Source organism: Somniosus microcephalus, unplaced genomic scaffold (genome assembly GCF_052327205.1).
Source record: "Somniosus microcephalus isolate GS21.2 unplaced genomic scaffold, FLI_Smic_1.0 unresolved_chr1, whole genome shotgun sequence".
Lineage (NCBI taxonomy): Eukaryota > Metazoa > Chordata > Chondrichthyes > Squaliformes > Somniosidae > Somniosus > Somniosus microcephalus.
Window position 1 is genome coordinate 19,309,046 of NW_028225179.1, and position 17,715 is coordinate 19,326,760.

The following is a 17,715-nucleotide window of genomic DNA, read 5'->3' on the forward strand; positions in this document are numbered from 1 at the left end:
ACTGAAAGGGTATTTGTAGAAAGGGTTGTGAGACTGTGGAATGCACTGGCCCAGCAGAGCAGCAGATTTAAAACAAGGTTTAAAAACCGGCGGCAGGGGAGAGGGAGGCAAGACAGTCACAGTTAACATCACCTTGGAATCCACTGGCCCCGAATCTGCTTTAAATCCCCCCACTGTATTGAAACACATTTAATGTCATATTCACACATTGATGCATTTGAGCAATATATGAGATTTCACGCTGTCTCTGATCTAAAATATCTGCTTTAATATGCGAAATTATCATGGCCGAGATTAAGCACGCAGTGCAAGATTAGCGGCTCTTTGCTCTAGGAGTGTGGTTCATGTTTTGGGAATTCACATCAATTAAAATGCAAGAGGTACTGGATTCAAATCCCAGACGCGCTCTAACATTTTAATAGAATCACTTTCCTCGGCCTGGAGACATTCCACAAGTCTTCAACTAATAACCACCAGAAAATCAGCCTGTGTTCAGTATATCGTAAGACAGCGGCAATTATGTTCTTTAAAGCAGGAGTTCAGTCCCAGAAGTGCCGAAGCTGTGAGGTCAATATGTAAATCCGTTTGCTTCCATAAGCCTGCTCCACATTTTCCACATTCTCAATCTGGGAGCACGGGCAGGACATGTGGTAAAGGGACTTTATTAAAGGTGGTTTATACGGTTTGGAAACAGAAATACTGAAATAAAAGGGATTTTTGGATGCCTCCTTTTGGATAATGTTAGATCGAGGTTGGTGAGTCGTTAAAGTCTCAGGACTGTTAATCCAGTTGGAAGATACGTGGCCTGAAAATGTTAATCCCCAACTTAGACAATGTTTTCTCTCCCTGTTTGTTAAAATTCTCCCACTTTCTCAAAGAAATATTTCACACAGCTCTAATGGACAGAAGATGGAATCGAGAGCTCCTTCCCCCTTTCTCACATTCATCCCTCCTTGCTTCATTTCCATCCTCCTTTTCCGCGGTTTCCTGCCTCATTGGACAAGGAGCCTGTCTTTGATGTTAACTGTGTGATCGACATCTTATCAGTTCCAGTCCTAACCTCGTCTTCTTGCAGATTTATTGAAATCTATTTGATGGAAACTCTTCAAAATATAATAAAACCACCCATTTAATGACTGTGAGTTAAAACAGGCGTTTTAATGGTGAGAGGAATCTTTAGAGGAACAGAACATCTCCTGCAGCAATAGAAATAGAGTCAGTGCCCAGCTCTGCTGTTTGGGGCAATCCTCGCCTCCTCCTGTTTCATTTTCACATCGATGGGAGAAGCTGAGAGCGAACACCAATCTACACGGGCTTTAGACTGGTTAACAGACAAAAAACAAAGAGTAGGAATGAGCGGGTCTTTTTCAGGATGGCAGGTTGTGAATCGTGGGGCACCACGAGGATCGGTGCTCGGGCCCCAGCTATTCACAATCTATATCAATGATTTGGATGAGGGAATTAAATGTATCATTTAAAAATTTGCTGATGATACAAAGCTAGGTGGCAGTGTCCGTTGTGAAAAGGATGTGAAGAAGCTTCAAGGGGATCTCGACAGGCTCAGTGAGTGGGCGAGAACATGGCAGATGGAATATAATGTGGATAAATGTGATGTTATCCACTTTGGTAGAAAAAACAGAATGGCAGAGTATTTCCTAAATGGTGAAAAATTGGGGAATGCAGATGGTTAAAAGGGACTTGGGTGTCCTTGTATATGGGTCGCTGCATGTGAATGTGCAAGTGCAGCAAACCACTAGCAAGGCAAATGGTATGCTGGCCTTCATTACAAGGGGATTTGAGTAAAGGAGTAAAGAAGTCTTACTCCAATTATATAGGCCCTTGGTGAGGCCACACCTGGAGTACTGTGTACAATTTTGGTCTCCTTTCCTAAGGAAGGGTGTAATTGTCATAGAGGGAGTGCAACGACGTTTTATGAGATTAATTCCTTAGATGGCAGGACTGTCGTATAAGAGTAGATTGAGTAAAGTAGGCCTGTATTCTCTTGAATTCCGAAGAATGAGAGGAGACCTCATTGAAGCATACACAATTATTACAGGGCTTGATAGGGTAGATGCTGGGAGGATGTTTCCCTTGGCTGGGGAGTCTAGAACCAGGGGCCACAGTCTCAGGATAAAGTGTAGGCCATTCAGGACTGAGATGTGAAGACATTTCTTCAGACAGTGGAAGGTGAATCTTTGGAAATCTTTACCCCAGAGGGGTGTGGAGGCTCAGTCATTGGGTATATTCAAAGCAGAAGTCGATAGACGTCTGCCTAGTCAGGGCATCAAGGGATATGGCGATAGGGAGCCCCAGGACAGTGACAGTGTAACACAAAGAATTCGACCCAACACAATCGTCGCTAAGCAAAAGGAAAAATATCTGTCATATTGGACAGAAACAACAAAAACCCAAAGCAAACTCAATTGCTACTTGGCCCTAAACAGACAATACAACATGGCTGATTACCTGACCATGGTAAAGGATAGCAAACTGAGAAAAACCTTGACAATGTACAGACTTAGTGAACATAGCCTGGCGATCGAAAAAGGTAGACACAGGCAAACCCGGCTACCAAGAGAGGACAGGATATGCTCTCACTGCAGTCAGGGAGTGGTGGAGACAGAGATGCACTTCCTCACAGCGTGTAGAAAATATCAAGGCATAAGGGAGAATTTCTACACAAAATTCACAAAAATATGCCCGGAATTTAGAAATTTGAATGACGACCAAAAACTCCCATACCTACTAGGGGAAGAGAGAAATTGCGTAACACTAGCGGCACTCTATGTTACAGCTTGCCATAAACAGAGGGACAACCACTAAATATAAGAAAAGAGTATATATAAATTATATGAAAGTATATTTATACACTCAGGGATATATCACTCAGGGATATATCTGTTTATACACTGTATGGATAGATCTGTATTTTTGTGAACAAACATGAATGTTTTCCGATGCTTTGGCAATATAAGATGTAACTTGTCATGCCAATAAAGCGATTTGAATTGAATTGAATTGAAATTGAGTTTGTCGGGAGCGGTGAGAGTGAAGGTTCAGTGAGTATTTAAACGAACTTTCGCGGTCTTTTATTCACAGGCCAGTGTCGAGAACGGTGAGACCGGAGGTTCAGTGAGTATTTAAACTCACTTTCGCGGGCTTTTCTTCACAGGCCATTGTCGGGAGACACCGAAAGTGTGAGAGATCATTACAGGATCCTGCAGCGCTGCCTCTGTTAATAGCAAAAGTTCGGAGCCGCATTTCAGACGCGGCAACAAACCCATGAGTTTGTTTGCTGTTCCCCAGCTCCCGGAGTGAGTGAGGCCCGTGACAGCAGCGAAGTTCAGGCCACCTGTCCGGCCCCGCTCTCTCCAAGCGCCCGCTGCCGGCAGACAGCAGCGATTGCAGCCTCAGAGAGCGTAAACTGCCCATCGCTGCGAAACAAGATGTCACTGCAACAGATGAACGCAGAGATTTGCATCGGTAGCATGTAGGTGAGGATGGTCGAGGTTGATATCGATCGACTCATTGTTGTTGGAACCGCTGAAATTGAATCTTTCTCCTGTAGCAGATGTTACAGGTTTACATATGAAAAATGCCCTCGAGATGCAATCGACAAATTTGGAGATACCGTGTCATGGGACAAGTTAAAGGATCAGCACAGTTAATGCCGAGAACAAATTAAACAATAGCTCAAGCTGATGAATCTTGCACTGGTGAAAATCCTGGACGGAGATTTAGAGGAAGCGACAGTGGGAAGGGCTGTGCTGCGATTCTAACACTTCTCCAAGCACATTCCGGGCAAGTCACCGACGGTAAAAAGAGGGCCTGGAACGGGAATGGAACTGCGGGCACACGTGACAGATCATTGGGAATGTAAAGCTGCTGTCTCCAATACTCTGCTTACCTGAATCAGTCAAAATGCAATGGACAATACATGACAAATCCATTTCATTTTTGGGTCTGTATTCTAGACAGAGTGGCTCTTAAGTCTAGGGGTGTGAATCTCGCTTTGGGGATTGCAGATTGAAATTTTCGAACGGTCCCGCGTGAGCCCCTTTTTATCGTCGACTTGTAATATTGGACTTGCGCTCAAAACTTGTGCCAATTGGCCTAACAAACAATCGATCAGGGCCCAAATCACTCTCCAACAATCTCCAGCGGCTTTGGAGGAAGGTCAATGCAAACTGCCTTGTAAATATCATGGCTTTAAAGACAATCAATTAAAGTAATTTATTTAGCAAACAATCGCCTCTGATGGTTCTAAGTAAATTTGTGTTTGGCGATATTAGATACAAATGTATTTGTGAGTTGCTATTGTGTTACATGTAAACGTTTTTACACCTGTTTGTTACAAATGTATTTAGATGTATCTGTATTATTTATTAATGTATTGGTTAGGGGAATCTGTGTCAGTTTTAAATGTATTTCTGAGCGCTTCAATTGTCCAGTCCGGCCCCATTCTACCTCCTCATTGCCCCCACGTGGGACACGGCAGACCATCTGTTACATTCGCCTTCAACTTTTGCTTTTATTGATAATTTTAAAATATGAGGTATAGAAAGTAATAACTCTGCATCCATCAGCCTCTCTGATAACGCCTGAGCGGCACTTCCCCTGTCTGATAAGCCCTGAGAGTGCCTTACCCACTGTAGAATTTCTTGAGCATCCCTTACCGTGTCTGGTACTGATGGAGTGTCGCTTACTCTACCTGATACATCCCTAGCATCCCTTACACTGTCTGGTACACCGGGAGGGTAACTTACCCTGTCTGGTACATCTGGAGCATCCCGTACCCTATCTGATACATCCGGAGCGTCCCTTACACTGTCTGGTAAATCCGGAGCGTCCCTTAAACTGTCTGCTACATCCAGAGCGTCTCTTCCACTGTCTGGTGCATCCGCAGTGTCCATTACTCTCCTTGATACCTCCTGAGCGTCCATTATCCTTTTTGATAACAAGTTTGCCAAAATTACATATTTCTCCCTTCATCAGCGGCTATGTAGTGCTTCCCGTCGCTCACGCTACTCAAGTGTTCAGGGAAAAGAGCCAACTACCAGGTAAATAAAACCCAGTTCTTCAGTTAGCCTCCGCAGTTCACTTGATTTCCGATTGAATTTTCTTGTAGAATCGGGCTCCTTTGGTTCCAAAGGCAGGCCCTGCTTTCGCAGAGCTTGACTGTCGAGCGGTCCCGCGGGTCTAAATGTATCAAGTGGTTTCAAAGCACCAACTCAGATTGGGGTGAATGGGACATGTGCCCCAGGAACAGCAGTTTTAGAGGAGCACACTTAGCGGTTTAAGTAGGAGAAAGTGAAAATTAGATTAAGGTAATACCGCAGGAAAGTTACAGTGAAATTGAAGGAGTAAAGTAAAAGAAAGATTGTGGAAAGAAGAAAAATCAGTACGGTAATTCAGATTCGAACCAAGGGTGCGGCTGCCACAATGCAGAGTACGAAACACTATAGGTTCACAGTGCCACACATCAACTGCTGGAGCTCTGCTCTGATCACAACAAAGTAACGCACGGCATTGCTTAGAAAAGATGGATTTCTGGTGAAGGCCAAAATGAAAATTGGTGGGGTGGTAAATTGCGAGGAGGAAAGCCTCAGGCTACAGGACAATATTAACGGGTTGGTCAGATGGCCGGAAAAGTGGCAAATGGAATTTAACCCGGAAAAGTGCGAGGTGATGCATTTTGGACGGACAAATAAGGCAAGGGAATACACAATGAGTGGTAGGACCCTAGGAAGTACAGAGGGTCAGAGGGACCTTGGTGTACATGTACATAATTCCCTGAAGGCAGCGGAACAGGTAGATAAGGTGGTTAAAAAGGCTTATGGGATACTTGCCTTCATTAGCAGAGGCATAGAATATAAGAGCAGGGAGGTTATGATGGAGCTGTACAAAACGCTGGTGAGGCCACAGCTGGAGTACTGTGTGCAGTTCTGGTCGCCTCACTATAGGAAGGATGTGATTGCTTTGGAGAGGGTGCAGAGAAGATTCACCAGGATGTTACCTGGGATGGAGCGCCTCAGCTATGAAGAGAGACTGGACAGGCTGGGGTTGTTTTCCTTGGAGAAAAGAAGGCTGAGGGGGGACCTGATTGAGGTGTACAAAATGATGAGGGGCATAGATAGGGTAGATAAAGAGGAACTTTTCCCCTTAGTAGGGGGGTCAATAACAAGGGGGCACAGATTCAGGGTAAGGGGCAGGAGATTTAGGGGGGATTTGAGGAGGAACTTTTTCACCCAGAGGGTGGTTGGAAGCTGGAACTCACTGCCTGAAAGGGTGGTAGAGGCAGGAACCCTCACAACATTCAAGAAGCATTTGGATGAGCACTTGAAATGCCATTGCATACAAGGCTATGGACCAAATGCTGGAAAATGGGATTAGACTGGACAGGGAGGGATGGGCGGCACAGACACGATGGGCCGAAGGGCCTCTTTCTGTGCTGTAAAACTCTATGGCCTAGAAATTCAGCTGTTTGCGCCAGCCGTTAGCGCCAGATTTCCGGCGCTATCCACTTAGCGCCCGGGCACCGCCGGATCTGCGCCTACGCCGAAATTCAGCTGCGCTTTAGCGCCGGCGCAAAGTGTTAGCGCCCGGTCAGCTGCGCGCGCATCTTATGACGTCATTCCGTCGTGCAACGCCGTTTGTGCGCCCCAAACCGGAAATTCAGTGGCGCCCGGCCGATGCTGGCGTGGCGCTGCTAAGAACTGTGAAATGGAACTCAACACAGGCCCTGTGGGATTCGGGGAGCGCTAATTAAAGGGCACATCCACTCACCCATAAAAGCTAGCCATTTCGCTGCAATGACTTGACTGGTTTGCATTTCTGCACAGAGAGCAAGGCACAGAGATTACTGATTTCGGACACCATAGGAGAGGTATTTTTGGATTCTAGCCAGTGCTTTGACATTTGCATCCTTGTGATTTTGCTGTTTGGAACTTTGTAATGGGGGCTGCATGGGGGGCCAACCCTCATTTCCTACATTTTGTGCGAAGGGCTGGCAGACGCTTTGAGACAGGCCCAGGCATGGCTAGACGCAGAGGGGCCATTAGGCGTCGCCAACGTAGGCCTTACCCAGTCAGGCAATGCCGGGAGTAGGTCTCATATCTCACCATGACTGCGGCGCATTGTGTTAAGAGGCTGCGCTTCAGAAGGGAGGTGGTTGAAGAGATCTGCCAGCGGCTTCATGCAGATTTGCAGCCACAGCTCATGTGCAGGGCATCTCTCTCGGTGGAAGTGAAGGTCACGGTGGCTCTCAACTTCTATGCCTCTGGCTCCTTCCAATCCGCTACTGGGGACATCGCGACCATCTCCCAGTTCGCCGCGCATCGCTGCATCCGACAGGTCACCGAACCACTTTTCGCGAGGAGCCACCAATCATCTCCTTCCCCATGACCCAACACAAGCAGGAGCAGCGTGCATTCGGATTTGCCAGGATCGCGGCCTTCCCCATGGTGCAGGGCGCCATTGACTGGACGCATGTGGCTATGCGGCCACCTATCCACAATGCCGAGCAAGACCGCAACCGGAAGGGCTACCATTCCCTAAATGTGCAGCTGGTGTGTGACCACAGGCAGCGCATCCTAGCTGTCAATGCCCGCTTCCCAGGAAGCTTCCACGATGCCTTTATCATGCGACAGACTACTGTGGGTGACATGTTCCAGGCACAGCCTCAAGCAAGGGGATGGCTTCTCGGGGACAAGGGCACCCTTTGGCACATGGCTCATGACCCCGCTCCGCGCGCCCAGGACCCCAGCGGAGCTGGCATACAACGAAAGCCATCAAGCCACAAGGAACCTAATAGAGCAAACGATAGGCGTCCTCAAGCAACGGTTCCATTGCCTGGATCGTTCGGGCGGGTCTCTTGAGTATTCGCCGGATAGAGTCACCCAGTTCGTCATGGTCTCCTGCATGCTCCACAACCTGGCTATCCGCAGGACTCAGGCACTGCCACCTGACATTGGCCCACCACCTCAGGAGGGCGAGCAGGAGGACCCTGAGGAGGAGCAGCACCAGGCCAGGAGGGAGCGACAAGGTCCAAGGGCCGTCCGCCGGGGGCTTATTGCTCGACACTTCTAGGCCCCCTGTCAGGGAATGGCCTGGCCCACTGAACGCAGCCGCTTCGCAAGCCCTCAGCCGGTTAACCCAACAACCACTTGAAACATGACACCTGCACATGGTGAATAAATAAACATCTTTATTTGAAAACCTCAGGGCCCTTCCCACATGGAAGAGCAAAACAGAGAAGACCCCCAAAAAACAGTAACAAACTTCTGTCACTCCCAAAACCTGGGGAGGACTAACATAACATCAGCATGCAAATGGCCTCGTCACTGGCCTAACAAAAACAAGCCCCCCCAACAACACAAACACCCCCATAAAACAAAAACACATAGTGCCCCCCAGAACAGAAGCCCCCGCATCACCCAAACCCTCGGTGAACACACTCTATTGGGTGTGGCGAGAGGGCGAGTCTGTGGACAGGCGTCTTTTGCCCCGGCCCGTCCTGCTGCTGCGCCTCAAGCTGGGCCGTGAGGCTGTGCCGAGGCTGGGGGAAGGATCCTCAGGGCGACAAGGCGTCTCGCCAGATGCCCTTGGGGGTCGGCCTACACGAGGGCGGGCCCGGGAGGGGCCAGCTGGTGGCTGCTGCAGCTGTGGGTGGCCCTCTTCACTGGCTGCAGGAGCTCCTTGCACCGTGGCTGGGGGAGTGGCAGGCTCGCCTGCACCAATGGGTACAAGGTGGGTGATGCCAGGCGCGCGCTGGTCGCCAGACACACGTGCATGCGGCCGGCCTGGCCGGGGAGCAAGCGCGCCAAACTGTGGGTGGCCAGACCGGTGTGCTGCAGCAGGGCGGCGCCTGGCCTGGCGACGCCTCCCCGCAAGTGCGAGGGTCGCTGAAGTCAGTGCCCCAACTGCGCCGGAATGTCCCCGCATCTGCAGTCCCATTGTGTGGACAGCACCTCTCAGCTGGCGAGTGGCGTGCTGTGCTGCCTCGAGCTGCTCGACCCCCCTCTCATGCGCTGCCACAAGGAGCTCCACCCCCCTGGCGTGCGCTGCAGCGAAAACCTCTAGGCCACTGGCCTGGGCTTGGCCGAAAGCCACCACACTTTGAGAGAGGCTTTCGATGGCCTGAGGCATCTGTGCCAGCACCTCCATGATTTCCACGTGGCGGCGCTCCGACGCCGCCGACATCTCGTCCAGGAGGCGCACCTCCTGGGCGACGTCCGAGTCCGGACTGGAGGGCGCCTCCACACTCTGGCCAGAAGGCTGGCGTGCCGCCGGAGCGCTGCCACGTGCGGCCACGCCACTGACACGAGGTTCTGCCCTCCCCTCCACCGCCTCCCCCCTCTGGGCAGAAGGCTGGCGTGCCGCCGGAGCCTTGCCGCGTGCGGCCACGCCACTGACACCAGGTTCTGCCCTCCCCTCCACCGCCTCCCCCCTCTGGGCAGAAGGGTCGCGTGCCGTCGGAGCCTTGCCGCGGGCGTCCATGCCACTAGGACCAGGTTCGGGGCTCCCCTCCCCCGCCTCCCCCTGGCTCTCCGGAACGCCAGACGTATCCCCTTCATTGGCATCTCCTGGAGCGGAGGAGGGTTCCCCCGAGGTGGCGCCTTCCTGCTGCTCCTCCACATCCTCCTCCTCCAAGGGCCTGGCTGTGTGGGCTTCAGGGAGCACCTCCTCCTCAGCAGCTGAAAGCAGGAAGGCACAAGTGTAGCTTTAGAGTGAGGACAGGCCGACAGCGAGGGAGGCCGCACTGGTGCATTATGCGCATTTATCGGCCACTGGGGAAGGATGTAGATCTGATGCGCGAGGACAAGGATAGAGGTGCAGCCGGTCCTGTCCTTACCAGTGGGCTCCAGTATAGGGTCGGCGTCGCCGATCGCCACAGGCCCAATCACCGGGTGCCGCAGCAGTCGGGCCACCCTCTCTTCCAGAGGCGTCAGCTCCTGGAATTCACGAGGGCCTCCACCAGTGACACGGAGGCTCCTCGCGTTCCTCGCCAGCTTGGCCTGCAAGAGAAAGGAGGGCGTCTAAGTACAGTGTGGTGCCCTGTAGCTGTGTGTGAGGCCTCCCATGGTGGAATAGCTTGCACAGTGTGGTGCCCTGTAGCTGTGTGTGAGGCCTGCCATGGTGGAATAGCTTGCACAGTGTGGTGCCCTGTAGCTGTGTGTGAGGCCTCCCATGGTGGAATAGCTTGCACAGTGTGGTGCCCTGTAGCTGTGTGTGAGGCCTGCCATGGTGGAATAGCTTGCACAGTGTGGTGCCCTGTAGCTGTGTGTGAGGCCTCCCATGGTGGAATAGCTTGCACAGTGTGGTGCCCTGTAGCTGTGTGTGAGGCCTCCCATGGTGGAGTAGCTTGCACAGTGTGGTAAGTGCGGAAAGAGCTCTTGATTAACATGCAAGTGCCATTGCAGCGGCAGCAGGGCTGGCCATTAGACCTTGGATGTCCCTTTGGCCCTAATGGGAGGTGCACATGCAAGGATGAGGGGGACATTGGAAAGGGTACTCACCTTGACCAGCAGACATAGGTCGTTGTATTTCTTGCGGCACTGGTCCGCACTCCTGGGAACATCTGAGTTGGAGGAGACCCTCCGGGCAATTTTGGTCCAGGCCTCCCTGAACTGGCTCCTGGGAGCCTTCCTGCCACTAGCCGGGCAAACGACCCGCCTTCTTTTGCGCACCCCATGAAGGAGCACACCCAGCGCATGCTCAGAGAAGCGTTCGGCTCTTTCACGGGCCCTCTCCATGTCCTCCACGCGTTGATATGCCACACAACCACCCCTGAGGCCTAGTTGCAGGACTACAGCATGCAGGGCGTGGCTGCAGTCAAAGTTGACCCTTCCCCCTTTAAGAGCTGGCCGGCGTCAGGGTGTCTGCTGACACTCACCACATGATCGCACCTGCGCTGCGCCCGGAATCGGCGTTATTAGGCTGCATCGCCGGATTAGCGCCTGAACACAGGGTTCCAACGCCTTGTGCAGCGCTCGGCCAAAAAGTTGGCCAAATCTACTGAATTTCGGCGAGCTCGCCTGCACTTTCCGGCGGGCGCTAAATTTGACGAGCGCCAGACTTTAGCGCCGCAATAGCGTCCGAACTGATTTTTAGGCCTATGACTCTAAGGCCTAGAAATTCAGCTGTTTGCGCCAGCCGTTAGCGCCAGATTGCCGGCGCTATCCACTTAGCGCCTGGGCACCGCCGGATCTGCGCCTACGCCGAAATTCAGCTGGGCTTTAGCGCCGGCGCAAAATGTTAGCGCCCGCTCAGCTGCGCGTGCATCTTATGACGTCATTCCGTCGTGCAACGCCGTTTGTGCGCCCCAAACCGGAAATTCAGTGGCGCCCGGCCGATGTGGGCGTGGCGCTGCTAAGAACTGTGAAATGGAACTCAACAGAGGCCCTGTGGGATTCGGGGAGCGCTAATTAAAGGGCACATTCACTCACCCATAAAAGCCAGCCATTTCGCTGCAATGACTTGACTGGTTTGGATTTCTGCACAGAGAGCAAGGCACAGAGATTACTGATTTCGGACACCATAGGAGAGGTATTTTTGGCTTCTAGCCAGTGCTTTGACATTTGCATCCTTGTGATTTTCCTGTTTGGAACTTTGTAATGGGGGCTGCATGGGGGGCCAACCCTCAGTTGCTACATTTTGTGCGAAGGGCTCGCAGACGCTTTGACAGAGGGCCAGGCATGCCTAGACGCAGAGGGGCCATTAGGCGTCGCCAACGTAGGCCTTACCCAGTCAGGCAATACTGGGAGCAGGCCTCATATCTCACCATGACTGCGGCGCATTGTGTTAAGAGGCTGCGCTTCAGAAGGGAGGTGGTTGGAGAGATCTGCCAGCTGCTTCATGCAGATTTGCAGCCACAGCTCATGTCCAGGGCGCCTCTCTCGGTGGAAGTGAAGGTCACGGTGGCTCTCAGCTTTTATGCAAGCGGCTCCTTCCAAGCCGCTGCTGGGGACATTGCGAACATCTCCCAGTTCGCCGCTCATCGCTGCATCCGACAGGTCACCGAAGCACTTTTCGCGAGGAGGCACCAATTCATCTCCTTCCCCATGACCCAACACAAGCAGGAGCAGCGTGCAGTCGGATTTGCCAGGATCGCGGGCTTCCCCATGGTGCAGGGCGCCATTGACTGCACGCATGTGGCTATGCGGGCACCTATCCACAATGCCGAGCAATATCGCAACCGGAAGGGCTACCATTCCCTAAATGTGCAGCTGGTGTGTGACCACAGGCAGCGCATCCTAGCTGTCAATGCCCGCTTCCCAGGAAGCAGCCACGATGCCTTTATCCTGCGCCAGACTACTGTGGCTGACATGTTCCAGGCACAGCCTCCACCAAGGGGATGGCTTATCGGGGACAAGGGCTACCCTTTGTGCAGATGGCTCATGACCCCGCTCCGCGCACCCAGGACCCCAGCGGAGCTGGCATACAACGAAAGCCATCAAGCCACAAGGAACCTAATAGAGCAAACGATAGGCATCCTCAAGCAACGGTTCCGTTGCCTGGATCGTTCGGGTGGGTCTCTTCAGTATTCGCCGGATAGCGTCTCCCAGTTCGTCGTGGTGTGCTGCATGCTCCACAACCTGGCTATCCGCAGGACTCAGGCACTGCCACCTGACATTGCCCCACCACCTCAGGAGGACGAGCAGGAGGACCCTGAGGAGGAGGAGCACCAGGCCAGGAGGGAGCGACAAGGTCCAAGGGCCGTCCGCCGGGGGCTTATTGCTCGACACTTCTAGGCCCCCTGTCAGGGAATGGCCTGGGCCACTGAACGCAGCCGCTCCGCAAGCCCTCAGCCGGTTAACCCAACAACCACTTGAAACATGACACCTGCACATGGTGAATAAATAAACATCTTTATTTCAAAAACTCAGGGCCCTTCCCACATGGAAGAGCAAAACAGAGAAGACCCCCAAAAAACAGTCACAAACTTCTGTCACTCCCAAAACCTGGGGAGGACTAACAAAACATCACCATCCAAATGGCCTTCGTCACTGGCCTAACAAAAACAAGTCCCCCCACAACACAAACAGCCCCATAAAACCAAACCACATAATGCCCCCCAGAACAGAAGCCCCCGCATCACCCAAACCCTCGCTCAACACACTCTATTCGGTGTGGCGAGAGGGCGAGTCTGTCGACAGCTGTCTTTTGCCCCGGCCCGTCCTGCTGCTGCGCCTCAAGCTGGGCCGTGAGGCTGTGGCGAGGCTGGGGGAAGGATCTTCAGGGCGACAAGGCGTCTCGCCAGATGCCCTTGGGGGTCGGCCTACATGAGGGCGGGCCCGGGAGGGGCCAGCTGGTGGCTGCTGCAGCTGTGGGTGGCCCTCTTCACTGGCTGCAGCAGCTCCTTGCACCCTGGCTGGGGGAGTGGCAGGCTCGCCTGCACCAATGGGGACAAGGTGGGTGATGCCAGGCGCGCGCTGGTCGCCAGACCGGTGTGCGGCAGCAGGGCGGCGGCTGGCCTGGCGATGCCTTCGCACCAGTGCGAGGGTGGCAGAAGTCAGTGCCCCAACTGCGCTGGCATGTGCCCGCATCTGCAGTGCCATTGTCTGCACAGCACCTCTCAGCTGGCGATTGGCGTGCTGCGCTGCCTCGAGTTGTTGCACCCCCCTCTCATGCGCTGCCACAAGGAGCTCCACCCCCCTGGTGTGCGCTGCTGCGAATTGCTCTAGGCCCCTGGCCTGCGATTGGCCGAAAGCCACCACACTTTGTGCGAGGCTTTCGATGGCGTGAGGCATCTGTGCCACCACCTCCATGATTTCGACGTGCCGCCGCTCCGACACCGCCGACATCTCGTCCAGGAGGCGCACCTCCTGGGCGACGTCCGAGTCCGGATTGGAGGGCGCCGCAACCCTCTGGCCAGAAGGCTGGCGTGCCGCCGGAGCCTTGCCGCGTGCGGCCACGCCACTGGGACCAGGTTCGGGGCTCCCCTCCCCCGCCTCCCCCTGGCTCTCCGGCATGCCAGACGTCTCCCCTTCATTGCCATCTCCTGGAGCGGAGGAGGGTTCCCCCGAGGTGGCGGCTTCCTGCTGCTCCTCGACGTCCTCCTCCTCCGAGGGCCTGGCTGTCTGGGCTTCAGGGAGCACCTCCTCCTCACCAGCTGAAAGCAGGAAGGCACAAGTGAAGCTTTAGAGTGAGGACAGGCCGACAGCGAGGGAGGCCGCACTGGTGCATTATGCGCATTTTTCGGCCAGTGGGGAAGGATGTAGATCTGATGCGCGAGGGCAAGGAGAGAGGTGCACCCGGTCCTGTCCTTACCAGTGGGTTCCAGTATAGGGTCGGCGTCGCCGAGCGCCACAGGCCCAATCACCGGGTGATGCAGCAGTCGGGCCACCCTCTCTTCCAGAACCGTTAGCTCCTGGTAATCGCGAGGGCCTCCACCAGTGACACGCAGGCTCCTGGCGTTCCTCGCCAGCTTGGCCTGCAAGAGAAAGGAGGGCCTCTAAGTACAGTGTGGTGCCCCGTTGTTGTGTGTGAGGCCTCCCATGGTGGAATAGCTTGCACAGTGTGGTGCCCTGTTGCTGTGTGTGAGGCCTCCCATGGTGGAATAGCTTGCACAATGTGGTGCCCTGTTGCTGTGTGTGAGGACTCCCATGGTGGAATAGCTTGCACAGTGTGGTGCCCTTTTGCTGTGTGTGAGGCCTCCCATGGTGGAATAGCTTGCACAGTGTGATAAGTGCAGAAAGAGCTATTGATTAACATGCAAGTGCCATTGCAGCGGCAGCAGGGCTGGGCATTAGACCTTGGATGTCCCTTTGGCCCTAATGGGAGGTGCACATGCAAGGATGAGGGGGACACTGGAAAGGGTACTCACCTTGACCAGCCGACATAGGTCATTGTATTTCTTGTGGCACTGGTCCGCACTCCTGGGAACATCGGAGTTGGAGGAGACCCTCCGGGCAATTTTGGTCCACGCCTCACTGAACTGGCTCCTAGGAGCCTTCCTGCCACTAGCCGGGCACACGACCCGTCTTCTCTTGCGTACCCCATGAAGGAGCACACCCAGCGCATGCTCAGAGAACCGCTGGGCTCTTTCACGGGCCCTCTGCATGACCTCCAGGCGTTGATTTGGTACACAACCAGCCCTGAGGCCTAGTTGCAGGACTACAGCATGCAGGGCGTGGCTGCAGTCAAAGTTGACCCTTCCCCCTTTAAGAGCTGGCCGGCGTCAGGGTGTCTGCTGACACTCACCACATGATCGCACCTGCGCTGCGCCCGGAATCGGCGTTATCAGGCTGCATCGCCGGATTAGCGCCTGAACACAGGTTTCCAACGCCTTTTGCAGCGCTCGGCCAAAAAGTTGGCCAAATCTACTGAATTTCGGCGAGCTCGCCTGCACTTTCCGGCGGCCGCTAAATTTGCCGAGCGCCCGACTTTAGCGCCGCAATAGCGTCCGAACTGAATTTATAGGCCTAAGACTCTATGAGCACCGCCAGAAATTAGGAAGCAGTTGAATTCGAGCCCGTTCTGCAGCGCCTGGAGCCTTCATCCAGAATGGTAACTAGAGCAGCCGCAGTTACATTTAAAAGGACTGTAGCTATTTCACACGGGAAGAATTTCATTAAGAAAAAAAAGGCCCCGCTGGGAGTCGAACCCAGGAGCTATCTGTTCATTAGACAGACGCTTATGACCAGCTAAGCCCTGGGGCCGAAACCCGATCCATGTGTTCGCTTCCACTCACTGATGTCTATCAACTACCGGTCACTGTCTTCTGGAGCCTCAGGCCGTTTTGTATTTCTCCAGTTCTCTTGTCTATTCCGCCATGTGTCCCATTGCTATCTGTATCTCCCGCTTTGTTTATATCTGTGTCAATCTGTGAGGTGATTCTGAATGATTACCCTGTGTTTTGGTCTTACATGAAATAAATGAGGAGATCAGGTCATCCTTCCTCTGACACTGGGGAGCTAATGAGCCAGCATTTATAACAAGATATGTTTTATTGTGATGCAGAAAATACAATAGTCCATCTTGAAAGATTCCTGTTCAATTATGTGCAAAAAGAAATTGAGACGCCAACGTGTTTCCAAATTGCTGCCTTTTAATTTGACGTCACAAACTCCATCATTGCACCTCAAGGTGCTTTATCTATCATCTATCTATATATATAAACGGATACTTCTTTCTGTCTGTCTGTCCTTCTGTCTGTCTGTCCTTCTGTCTGTCTGTCCTTCTGTCTGTCTGTCCTCACGTGTGCGTCTGTCCGGATATGCGCTCGAAAGTTATAGAGCGTACCTGCGCGTGCGTTACGTCGAAACAAAGCTTACCTTTCCGAAACGCTGGTAAGCGTATTTACGTTTCGGCCGGACGAAAATCGCGCCCGCAGTATCCAAAAACCTTCAACATTCCGCTCATTAGCATCTCATTATCCGCTCATTAGCGACAGAGTGACCTCGAGGTCGACCAATCGTACGCCGGGTTGCTGGCGCATGCGGCCGGGCCCTCCTACGGTCGAGTGATGGGACAATTGACCAATCCTACGCTTTGGTGACATGATGGTCGACCAATCGGTGCATGTGTGGGCGGGTCTTATTGTTCTGAACCGAGGTGAGTAGCCGCCATCTTGCTTCCATTCTTTTTCCTGCTTTCTGCGTCTTTCTTTTCAAATATACATTTCCAGCAAAATAAAACTGCTTCTATTAAATTGTTTTAAAAAAAACTTAATTAATTTGTAAATATTTTCTCTAACCTGAAGATTCTTTTTCCTACCTTTCCCCTTTTTTTTAGGCCTCAAAGCCTGGGCCTTTCTCGCCCAGCCAGGCCCGAGCTAGGTAATTGTCCCACGGCTTCTGCTAAGCTCCTCACCCCACCACCACCCCCCCCCCCCCCCCCCCCGTGTCACGTTACCCGGGGCAACGGCGTCAGCCACGAGGGTCACGAGGGTCAGGGTGCGTGCGCAGCAGGAGCAGCTGAGACGCGGCGTCTCTCTCTGTTCCCCGCTCGGATCGAGCGGGGGGGGCGGGGCTCTCGGGTGTGCGGGTTTCGGGCGGGGCTTGGTGAGCGGGAAGGGTTACCCTGGCAACCAGGCCCGCCGGCCACCTCTCACAGCTGCAATCGGTGGGCTTCAAGCCGGCTCGGCCGGGGGGGGGGCGGGGCTTGAAGAGCGGGGCTCTCGGGAGTGCAGGGCGGGGTGGCCGGGGCTCGGAGAGCGGGGCTCTCGGGAGTGCGGGGCGGGGCGGCTGGGGCTCGGAGAGCGAGGCTCTCGGGTGTGCGGGACGGGCGGGGCTTGGAGAGCGGGGCTCTCGGGAGTGCGGGGCGGGGCGGCGCGTTCGGTGCTCGGGAGGACGGGGGCTCGGAAGGGGGGGAAGGGTAACCCCGGCAACCGGGCGTGGCCATTTCTCAGCCTCAAGCCGACTCACGCCTGTTCTCGGGGCTTGGCTCCATTTGCGGCTGCGGGCGATTCGCCCTCTCTCTCTCCTTCCCTCTGTCTCTCTCCCCATCTCCCCCCTCCCCCCTTCTCTCCCCCCTCCCCCCATTCTCTCCCCCTCTCCCCCCTCCCCCCTTCTCTCCACCCCTCTCCCCCTCCCCCCTTCTCTCCCTCCCTTCTCTCCCCCGCTCCTCCCTTCTCTCCCCTTCTCACCCCCCTTCTCTCCCCCACTCCCTGCCCCCTCCTCGCCCCCCTTCTCTCCCCCCCTCCTCTCCCCCACTCCCTCCCCCCTCCTCGACCCCCTTCTCTCCCCCCCTGCTCTCCCCTCCCCCTCCTCC